At 37.4% G+C, this 10952-nt stretch overlaps 1 long non-coding RNA gene across 1 annotated transcript in view; it reads left to right on the top strand.

Moving 5' to 3' along the window:
- Window positions 1-9405, top strand: part of LOC104873893 — a 12183-nt gene extending 2778 nt beyond the window's left edge. The window contains exons 2-4 of the long non-coding RNA XR_783610.2: window positions 133-328; window positions 1046-1130; window positions 8860-9405. This is a non-coding gene — a long non-coding RNA (uncharacterized LOC104873893). The remainder of the gene's footprint in view (window positions 1-132; window positions 329-1045; window positions 1131-8859) is intronic.
- Window positions 9406-10952: the final 1547 nt, after the last annotated feature.

Below are 10952 nucleotides of genomic sequence, written 5' to 3'. Positions count from 1 at the left end.
ATACAATCATATTTGTTACACACAGTTGTCAAGTTTCAAATGCCTCTTCAAATGTATTATTACATTGATTATCATGATTGATCATTGATAACTTTTAGTAAGTGTCATTTTCCTTCCTGTTTCTGGAAGTAGAAACCGAAAACTTGCCGGGAAAGATATGGATGCTGCATAAAGCACTAAAAATTTTGATGAAGAAAAAAAGCATATGAAAAAGAAATGTTTCTCACAAGAGAGGCCATGGGCTGACTTCAACAATTCCATGACCTCCCAGGCAAATTCACCGTCCTCCCACCCAAAAGATAACTGCATCAGGAAATTATAAATTAAGGTAATCTAATACATTCATTAATATATGCTTAAAGAGCCACGGATGTAGCTCAGTGGTGCCACACCTGCCTGGCAAGTGCAAGGTCCTGAGTTCAATCCCCAGTACCAAAAAACCACAAAAGACAAACAAATAAAAAAAATACTTAGAAATGAAAATGGAATACCAGGAATCTACAGTGGGATCTAATGATGAAGGAAAATTTCCCAGCCCTTTACTGGGGTGCTAAGGCTTTTCTGCATGAGTCATTTAAAGTGCATGACTTAGAATAATTAATATTTCCTACTACAATAAATAATGCCTAAGACCTCATTGGTTTGACTGCTTAACAATTGGCATCTCGCTCACATCATACTCCACTGCTGGTCAGCTGACTCACTGGAAAACTTAGGATGGTGAGTGCAAATAATGACATAGATATCTTGGTTCTTTTTGTTTTGTGGCTGTGCCGTCTTAAGAACTTTGCTTTCAGTTGCACAATTAGAAAAGGGGCAGAGCAAGTGACTTACCAGGGATTTTAGGAGCAGACCCTGAAAGTGGCTTAATTTATTTTTGCCCATATTCCATTAGAAAAACTGGTTACTAAGTCTGTAGTTATCTGGAAGGGAGGCTAGAGTATGTAGTCTGTGAGCTCAGGAAGACAAAAATAAAATTAAGATTACCTAGCCATTCTTTGCATAGTCCTCCATATTTGCATTTCATCATTCCTTCCATGTATAGAGCATTATTCTTCTCAGAGGGACAAGTTAGAGTCTCCTCAAGTCACTACTCCCAGCTTCAAACTCCAGAAAACCAGGATCTCCAGGTAAGCAGAACACACATTCATTTTTTAGTTGACTTCCTCACAATTACCTGTTCTAGTGATCTATAAACCAAAGACAAGTTCTGTCTTTCCTTCCTTTTAATTCCTTTCCATTTAATTAATTAATTTTATTAGTATATTTTAGATATACATATTTATCACACTTATCATAGAGAATTTGTGCCTGTACATGATATATCCTGATTCTTCTTTTTTCCCATTCCCCTCTCCTCCCTTCAATCCCTCTTCTGCTCCTTGTTTACAAAAGCTTTGTCTCCATTTTTCCTTCTATTTTATTTTCCCTTCCTTCCTTTCCCCCTCCCCGCTTGTTCCCCTTCCCATTTGAACATTTTCTTCTAATTTTCCCAATATCTATTATACATTTTGGTCCTTATTTATACTTTCAGTTTCTTATACCAGAGAAACAATGCGGTATTTAAATATGTGTGTCTTATTTCACTTGAGTGTGATCTAATGAGCATTCACTTAGCAGAAATGTCTCAGATTTATTCTTTATAACTGAATAGTATGGCATTATATAAAACAATCCTACATCTTTTTTATCCATTCAACGGTTGATGGATATTTAGGCTGTTTCCAAGATTTAGCTATTACAAACTGTGCCATTATATACATGGGTGTGTATAATGCTTTTAATTCTTTCAGGAAGATATAAAGAAGAAGAAGAGCTGGCTCAAATGGAACCTCTAGTTTTAGCTTTTTGAGGAATAGCTACACTAATTTCCACAGTGATTATACATTCCCACCAACAGTGGAGAATGGTTCTTTCTTCCCCTTAGCCCCACTAGCATTTGTTATTGGTTGATTTCTTGAAAATAGCAATTCTTTCTGGAGAGAGGTGGAATCAGTGTTGCTTTAATTTGTATCTCACAAATGGCCAGTGATGGTGAACATTTTTTCATATATTTATCTGCCATTTGTACTTCTTCATCTGAGAAGTGTCTGTTCATTTCAGATGCCCATTTTTGGATTGGGTCTTTAAATTTGGGGGATATGGGTTTTTTTAGTTCTTTATATATTCTAGATATTAGTCCTTGGTCTGATGATTAGCTGGCAAATTTTTTCCTCCAATCCATGGATTGTCTTTTTGCTCTGTTGGTGATTTCTTTTATTGTGCAAAAGCTTTTAAATGAGATGAGATCCAAGTTGTTGATTCTTTGTGATATTTCCCATGTGATTGGGGTTTTGTTCATAAAGTCTTTGCCTACACCAGTATCTTCAAGAGTTCTACCTATTCTATCTTCCAGCAGATCTAAGAAATTAGGAAAACCACACCTTTCCCATATCATTGAAAACAATGAAATACTTAGGAATCAATCTAACAAAGGAAGTAAAAGACCTTTACATTGAAAACTATAGTACTCTTTAAAAGGAGATAAGAAAGGATAGAAAACCTAAAGATATCCCTTGTTCTTGGACAGGAAGAACCAGTATAGCTAAAATGACCCTACTTCCTAAATTGTTATACAGATTTAATGCAATCCTGATTTAAAGAACCCTAATAGCATACCTCAGAGAATTAGAGAAAACAATCCTAAAATTCATTTGGAAACAGAAGAGATCTAGAATAGCAAAAACAATTCTGAGCAACAAAGGGGCACCACAATCCCTGACATGAAATTATACTGCAGAGCTACTGTGACAAAAACAGCATAGTATTGGCAAAAAACACAGATCCACGGATCAATGGAACAGATTAGAAGATGCAGAAATAGCTCCAAATGCTCAGCCACCTCAGCTTTGACAAAAGGGCCAAACACCTTCACTTGATGAAAGATTGCCTCTTTAATAAATGGTGCTGGAAAAACTGGTTTTCCACATCCTGAGGACTAAAACTAGACCTTTGTCTCTTGCCATGTACCAAACTAAAATCAAAATGGATCAAAGATTTAAATATTAAAATAAAAACACTAAATCTGCTGGAAACTCTGTACTTCTTTCCCCACCCCATTTTAGGATGTTGAAGCTGAGACAAGACCAGAGCAAGGACTCTGATTCAAAACAGGTAGGAATCAAAGATACACAGCAGTCACTGATTCGTAAATCTGGACACTAAAAGCCAAATAGACAAACTTAGTAAAGGTCTCCACTGTGAAAGTGGAACAAATTTTATTTAAGAAGAAGCACAGGTTGATATATTTCTTCTTCTCCATGATGATGCCTCCATCCTGACTTTAGGAAGTTCTACCTTGTCTTGTATTCTTGGTTGGTGAGCAAAACCCCCACCAAGGGGGTGCAGCCTTTGAGGCTCACCTGTGTCCAAAAAAGAAGGACCAGCAGTTCTTCTGAATCTCAGAAAGCCAAACAATTTTTAGCCAAAGCTTGTGATTTCTTGACAATGCAAAATTGATCAACGGAATGAGGAGAGAAATGATAAGTGCCACTTTCAGGCTTGGCCATTAAAGCCTTTCATGTTCTAAATCCTCAGTAGCACAGGAACTAGCAGAAAGAACCAACAACTGAGATCCCATCTTATTAAAAAGCTTCTGCACTACAAAAGAAAGCATCGACAGAACTAAGAGACAACCTACAATGTTGTTGGGAAAAAAATTTTACCAGCTGCTCCTCAGACAAAGGACTATTATCGAGAATATATAAAGAACTCAAAAAAATCAGCCCCCCCAAATCAAAAGACCCAATACAAAAATGGGCATCTGAAATGAACAGACATTTCTTATACAAAGAAGTAAAAGCAGCAAGTAAATATATGAAAAAATGTTCCACATCACTGGTCATTCAAGAGATGCAGATGAACACAACACTGAGATTCCACCTCACCCCACAAAGAATGGCTGCTATCAAGAAATCAAACAATAACAAATGTTGGTGGGGTTGTGGGGAGAAAGGAACCCTTCTCCATTGCTGGTGGGAGTGCAGACTGGTGCAACCACTATGGAAATCAATATGGACATACCTCAAAGAGCTTGGACTGGAGGTTCCATTTGACCCAGCCATCCCTCTGCTGGGAATTTTTCCAAAAGAACTAAAAGAATCATACCACAGTGATATATGCACACCCATGTTTATAGCGACACAGTTTGTAATAGCTAAAACTTGGAAACAACCCATTTGCCCATCAGTTGGAGACTGGATAAAGAAGATGTGGTTTTTCTATAAAATGAAACATTACTCAGTCATAAAGAATGAGAAATTAGAGTCATTCATAGGAAAATGGATACATATTGAGGATATACTCCTAAGTGAAATACATAAGTCACACATGTGTAAATACCAAATAGTTTCTCTGGTGTGAATAAACTGTAATAGTACATAAGATCCTAATAAGATTACTGACATTGTAAAATGGGAAGCAAGGGGCAAAGGTGTAGGGAAGGTGGGATGGGAAGGGGAGGGGTTATAAGGGAAAAGAAAAAAATGTGAGAAAATGAAAAGGTGGAAATGAAGTGTTTGTAAATGGGGAGGGGAGGAGGGGGTGAAGGGAGGGCAGGGACAAGGGGAAAAATGAGAACCAAGACCTGTTATGTGAAGGTACAGGATCCCAACAATGAATGTAACTGTACTGTATCCCTAAAATATACCAATAAATTCAATTATTTAATAAAAAAGAAAATATGGGTTAATATTTTCCTGTCCTTGTGGTAGGAAGGGATTTTTAAGATGCACAAAGTGTTATCATTAAATAGAAGACTGATCGATTTCACTATATTAACAACAGAGTGTAACAGCCAGAGGGGGGACCTTGATCATAGGTCTGAGTTCTGCAATTCTTGATCTGTATCAGCACACTAGATCAGAGCAAAATTAGTCTTCATGATATTACAGGTGCACTAGGAAAAAAAAGCATCATTCAGCTAAAAACAGTTTGTTTCAAACTAAGACATTTGGTATTACTCTGCTTTTCTTGCAAAAAAATCACCAAACTACAGATACACATTCTACATATATGTCTTTATTATGATAAATTATAACATATAGGGCATAATATACATATGCAAAATAAAAATATGACACATGCAAATATAAAGTGAACAAATGTCATTCATTTTATTGAACTCAAACAATGAAGAAGCCAATAAGATATAAAGACTAATTCAGAGGAACAATGACAAATACAACCAGTCAAAAGAATTCTGAAATAAATTTACAAAACCACCTACACCTGTTTGACGTCTAAAGAGCAAAAACACTCAAAACCATCCCACCAGGGCTGGGGATTTAGCTCAGTGGTTCCGCTGCCTGCCTTGCAAGCACAAGTTTGATCCCCAGTACCAAAAACAAACAAAACCAAACCATTCCACCAAACAGAAGACAGGTGGATTCAACTCAAAATGAACTTTTATAATGATATCTATTTTATGAGTTAACCTCTACCTCTATAAAGCTTAAAAAAGCCTAGTGAATGGAAAATTGTTCAAATACGCACATCCCTAGTAGAATACTATAATCCCAGGAAGATTTTCTAGATTGTGTACAGCACTCCATTAAAGTTACTTAATTCTAAATTTTTCTTAAACAATTGTTTGATAGAATGATGCTTTCCCAAGCATAATTTTAGTTCAAAAGTTTGCAATGCAAGTGTAAAGCTTTTGTCTGCGGACTGTGTTTTACTTTTTGCCTTTGAAAGGAATAAATCCTCTTATTCAAAAATAAATTACCGGGCCAGAGATTTAGCTCAGTGGTGCCACCTCCTGCCTTGCCAGCACAAGGTCCTGAGTTCCATCCCTGCCCGCCTCCCCATCACAAAAAAAGAATGAAAGTAAGTTGCCTTACATGTGAACACATAATTGCTCATTTGCAAGTACTGAATGTTAAGACTGTTCGATGTCTCTCGCTAGATACAGGTTTACTCTATTACTTAAAATACAAGATGAAGAGAAGAATAAGGTCAGCGAGAACTTCTGTAATCCAGTAAAATTTCTTGTAAGAGGCAGTAGCACAAAAGAATGAAAGGAAATATGGAAAGAAGACAAATAAACAATCACTTCCTCTACTTAAAGTGTTTCTAAAACAAACTATTTTTTTGAAATCTTAAGATGCTCTTTTATTTTTTTTTCCTCATTGAGTTTATTGGTACATTTTAGATATACAGTACAATTACATTCATTACTGGGATCTTGTGCCTTTACATGACAGGTCTTGGTTCTCATTTTTTCCCCTTGTCCCTGCCCTCCCTTCACCCCCTCCTCCCCTCCCTATTTACAAACATTTTATTTCCATTTTTTCATTTTCTCCTATTTTTTAATTTCCCTTATTACACATGTGTGACTTATTTATTTCACTTAGGAGTATATCCTCAATATGTATCCATTTTCCTATGAATGACTCTAATTTCTCATTCTTTATGGCTGAGTAGTATTCCATTTTATAGAAAAACCACATCTTCTTTATCCAGTTTCCAACTGATGGGCAAATGGGCTGTTTCCAAGTTTTAGCTATTACAAACTATGCTGCTATAAACATAGGTGTGCATATATCTCTGTGATATGATTCTTTTAATTCTTTTGGAAAGATACCCAGCAGAGTTATGGCTGGATCAAAAATCCCAGCTATTTGAGGTGTCTCCATATTGATTTCCATAGTGGTTGCACCAGTCTGCACTCCCACAAACTATTTTTTTCTTGTCCCCCAATGAGCTTTTATATATATCTGAAAAGGCAAAAATTCTTCTGGTTTTTATTTTATTTTGTTTTGTTTTCCTTTGAGGTTCACAAGTTAAGTTTTTCACCCTGTCATGGGTGTGTTGGTGAAGGATAGAGTTTAGGATTTTTATTTCCTTTGTAAGCCTCTTCTTTCCACAAATATTGTGACTGCTTTCTGGCCCAAACAGGAGATTTCCAGGCTTTTCTATTAGAAAAATCTTTGGGATATCTTGCTCTCAGGATAAAGCAGGAAAAAACTTGGTAGTCTAAGTATTATCTCTGGCCACAAATTACAAAATATATTAAGTGACACTACAGTAGTTTAAAGTAAGCAGAACAGAAATGGACTTTCTCCTTGACCATTTGACCGTAGAGCTGGGTATGATCTAAACAGAAGGAATCTAGTTTTTCTCTGGTCTGTAAGGACAGACAGGCAAAAAATACAGTCAGGCTCAGTCTGTGGTCTCTGCCTGAAAACAAAGGGTTTCTGAGGTCAGGCGTGGAGCTAAGGTAGGCCACCTTTGGGCAACAGAAAGGAGGCACAAAAGAGGATACAGCACCGCACCTCCATGCGGGCATGACTCTGTTCTTCCTGGACTCCCCTAAACTATACCAAATTGTTTTTGCAAGAATGATCAGACTCAAAGATTTAAAAGAAATGTTGGCCATTTATTAAAACTCTTCAGGAAGGAAGAGAAAAATCCCCAGCAGTCAGGGTCTGGGAGCCACTTCACACCTCCATAGCTTGCTGTACCAAAATTATAGGTTTTAATTATAGGTTTTAATTATAGGCTTTAATTTATTTTTATTTATATTCCCCAACATCTCTATGTGTACTGATGCACAGTGGAGAAAATGAAATTTGAAAGCAAAAGAGAGAAACTGATATCACACTTGTAAGAAAAAGAAGGATCTTATAAAATAACAAATTTCAAAGGCTCCATTTGATAGACTACTAACAGCAATTAAAATGAAAACAAACTCACTTCTCAACATGAAAAATCTCTTTAGAAACCTTTAGCGTTTTAGTCCAAGGTACTAAATTTATAAAATGGAGTACTACTCAGGCATTAAAAATGAGACATTTATAGCTAAATGGGTGCACATTGAGGTGGCACTCTTAAGTGAAATAAATAGAACACACACATGTAAATACTGAATCATTTCTCTAGTGTGAGAAATTAAAAGTATTACATAAGGATGAAAAGGTATAATAGATAATGTGAAATAGGAAGAAAAGTAGCAAAGGGGAAGGGGAAAAGGGAGGGGTGGGGGAAAGAAAAGAAGGAATGGAATTAATATGTGAAATGAAAAAATGGAAGCAAAGTCTTTGTAGATAGGGAGGGATGGAGGAGTTGAAAGGAGGGAAGGGGGATGGAGAAAAATAGGAACCAAGATGGATTACATAAAGGTGCAAATTTCCAACAATGACTGTCATTATATTGTACACCTTAAATGTACTAATGAAATTAATTTTGAAAAAACAAATTTCAATTTCATCATTTAAAAAAATTTTTAACATGTTTTTTGCAGTACCATGGATCAAACTCAGGATCTTGCTCTTGGGAGGCAGGAGGTAGAACCACTGAGCTAAATCCCTGCCCTCAATTTCATCATTTAATAGAGATGAATGTAGGAACTGGGACTAAAGTACACTTTTTTTTTTTTTTTTTTTTTGGTACTGGGGATTGAACTCGGGTCCTTGCGCTTGCAAGGCAGGCCACTGAACCACTGAGCTAAATCCCCAGCTATTTTAATAATTTTGATGTGATGGCTTGAGAAGAATTGCAGAAACAAAAATAACTCCCGTGTTTCTGATATGAACAATAGGACGAATTATAGGGGCTAATTATTGGGGAAAGAGAGACAAGGACAAAGCTAGGTGAGTAGATTTGGAGTTCATTTGGGAGCATTTTGTGTCTGAAATGGCTGAGAAATTCAAGAGAACATAGTAAATATGTAGTTCAATACATGAGCTTAGATCTTGGAGATGCAGTTTTGTTTGAATACACAAAAACAGAATCTGCCTGAGATTGCACAGCTATGGTGAAGCGATGGGGAAAAAGAGCAAGTCCTTTTAACTCCATCCATTGTCGTGTTTCTTTCCCTAGGAGTTAGAACCTGTACTTTAAACCTGGAATTCTACACTCGCTCTTCCTCTTCAAATGCTACTAATGTAGAAAGTCTGGAAATATTATACCTGAAGTACGATGCTGGACCCAGGAACAACACTTTCTTCCAAAGAGTCAAATTTATTTTTTTATGCCACTTATGCCAGCAAATTTCTGTGTCCCACCTTGAAACTAGGCCTCTACCAAGTCTTTGTTCTCTATCTGACAAATGTATGAATGTGTGTGAATATCAAATATATAAACACCATTAAACTTTCTCACCAGACTTCTAGGTTACCTGCAAATTAAAACCCAGCTGTATAAATTGGTCATTTGAGGTGTGTCCTTTGATCCATTGACTTTGCCTGGGATGGCTATGTGTCTAAATGATAATAAGCATATGTATGGAGAGAGAGTGGGGGGATGTCAAATAAATATCATGAGATGGCTGGTAGAAGAAACTCCAAAAGTTGCTAAGAAAGGACACCCAAAAGTCAGGGCAAACAAGAGGTTTAAGGAGAGACGACAACAACAAAAAGACAGCTAGAGGCCAAATAAGTGATAAAATGTAAAGAATACTTAAACTTTTCTCCAAGAAAGGCTTTAATGACAAAGCTAGGCCATTTCAGTGAAGCAATAAGCCCAGCAACTAGATTTCTCTAGGATGAAGTGAGACCAGGAATCTAGAACTTTGAGAACTTAGATAGGAACAATGGTTCTAGAAGGTTGTATCCAAAAGGAAGCAAAATGAAGCATTAGCGAGAACCATGCCTGCTCCCGACCCAGCCACCATTGCTCAAGCACTGGGAGGCAGCCTGGGCCCCGATCCACCGCGGGAAGGAGAGCCACACCTGCTCCTGACCCAGCCACCATCACTCAAGCGCAGGGAAGGTAGCCATGCAGGTAGCCCCTGAACCCCTATAACCCCCCCACACTCACTCTCAGACCTCCTGACTGTGCCAGTCTTTGGACCCACTCTACAGAGGCAGAGGTGGTCATCAAGAGTATTTTTCTGAGTTCCCAACTTTGAACATCTTTAAAGAAAGGGCGTGGGAAACCTGTAATAGAACGTTGTGGAGTTCAACAGTTCAGAAGGTTGGGGAACTCAATCTGGCCTTGCAGCCCAAGGTCAGTCAGCTTCATGGGGTTCAGCCATCAGCTAACTGAGATCAGGGGTCTTGCATCCTCGCTCTGTCTGAGCCATTAAATGGTAAGTACACTATATTGAAATTTTGTTCACTGCAGACATGTTCTGGACTGCTTCTTGATTTCAATTTAATTCAAATGATTTAAGGGTGATAGACTAGTGACTACCACCGGTGATCAGTATCAAAGTTGTGCTTGCTCTTAATGTGTTGCTGATTGCTCAGTTGGGGTAAAGTATTGTGGTTGATTTGATGAGCTGCTTTCTCTGATGTTATGAAGATGAGAATGTCTGTGGGTCATTAGAGACACAGAAAGTAGGGCGCAACTGTATCAGGAAGATTTGGGTGATAATCCAGACATTAAACCAAGGACAGTCCGACAACAAAAATAAAAATGAGAAAACACGTAAGCAAAATACAAGGACAGACTTCCAGTTTACCAATGGCAAACAGTAGGGCAAATGAGGATGAAAAGGCCGATAGTGAACCACCAGGACATCCTGAACTCAAAGCACAGGAAGTAACAAAACAGATCAATCAGGCTCTAGAAAAATTCAAAACAGAACTAATTTCCCAGATAACCATAGAGATAGTGAGCAAAATGGAAGTCGTGATTCGAGACTCTAGAGCAGAAACTGACAAAAAAATGAAGGCCCAGCATAAGAAAGAAATGGAAAAAATAAACGCCCAACATAGGAAAGAAATGGAATCCATAAAACAGATTCAGATATCCAGGAGATTAAATACTCTATTGAAAGTGTATGCAACAGAATAAAAGAATGTGAAGATAGACTCTCAGATATAGAAGATAAGATTGCAGTCAGTGACCATGAAAAGAGAGGTCTCTTAAAAACAGTAAGAGATCATGATAAATTGATCCAAAAACACCTAGATGATGCAAAGAAGAATAACATAAGACTGATAGGAACATATGAAGTAGCAGAGGAG

Source organism: Fukomys damarensis, unplaced genomic scaffold (genome assembly GCF_012274545.1).
Source record: "Fukomys damarensis isolate Sample0158 unplaced genomic scaffold, DMR_v1.0_HiC HiC_scaffold_22, whole genome shotgun sequence".
NCBI lineage: Eukaryota > Metazoa > Chordata > Mammalia > Rodentia > Bathyergidae > Fukomys > Fukomys damarensis.
This window is presented reverse-complemented; position numbering and strand designations above follow the sequence as displayed.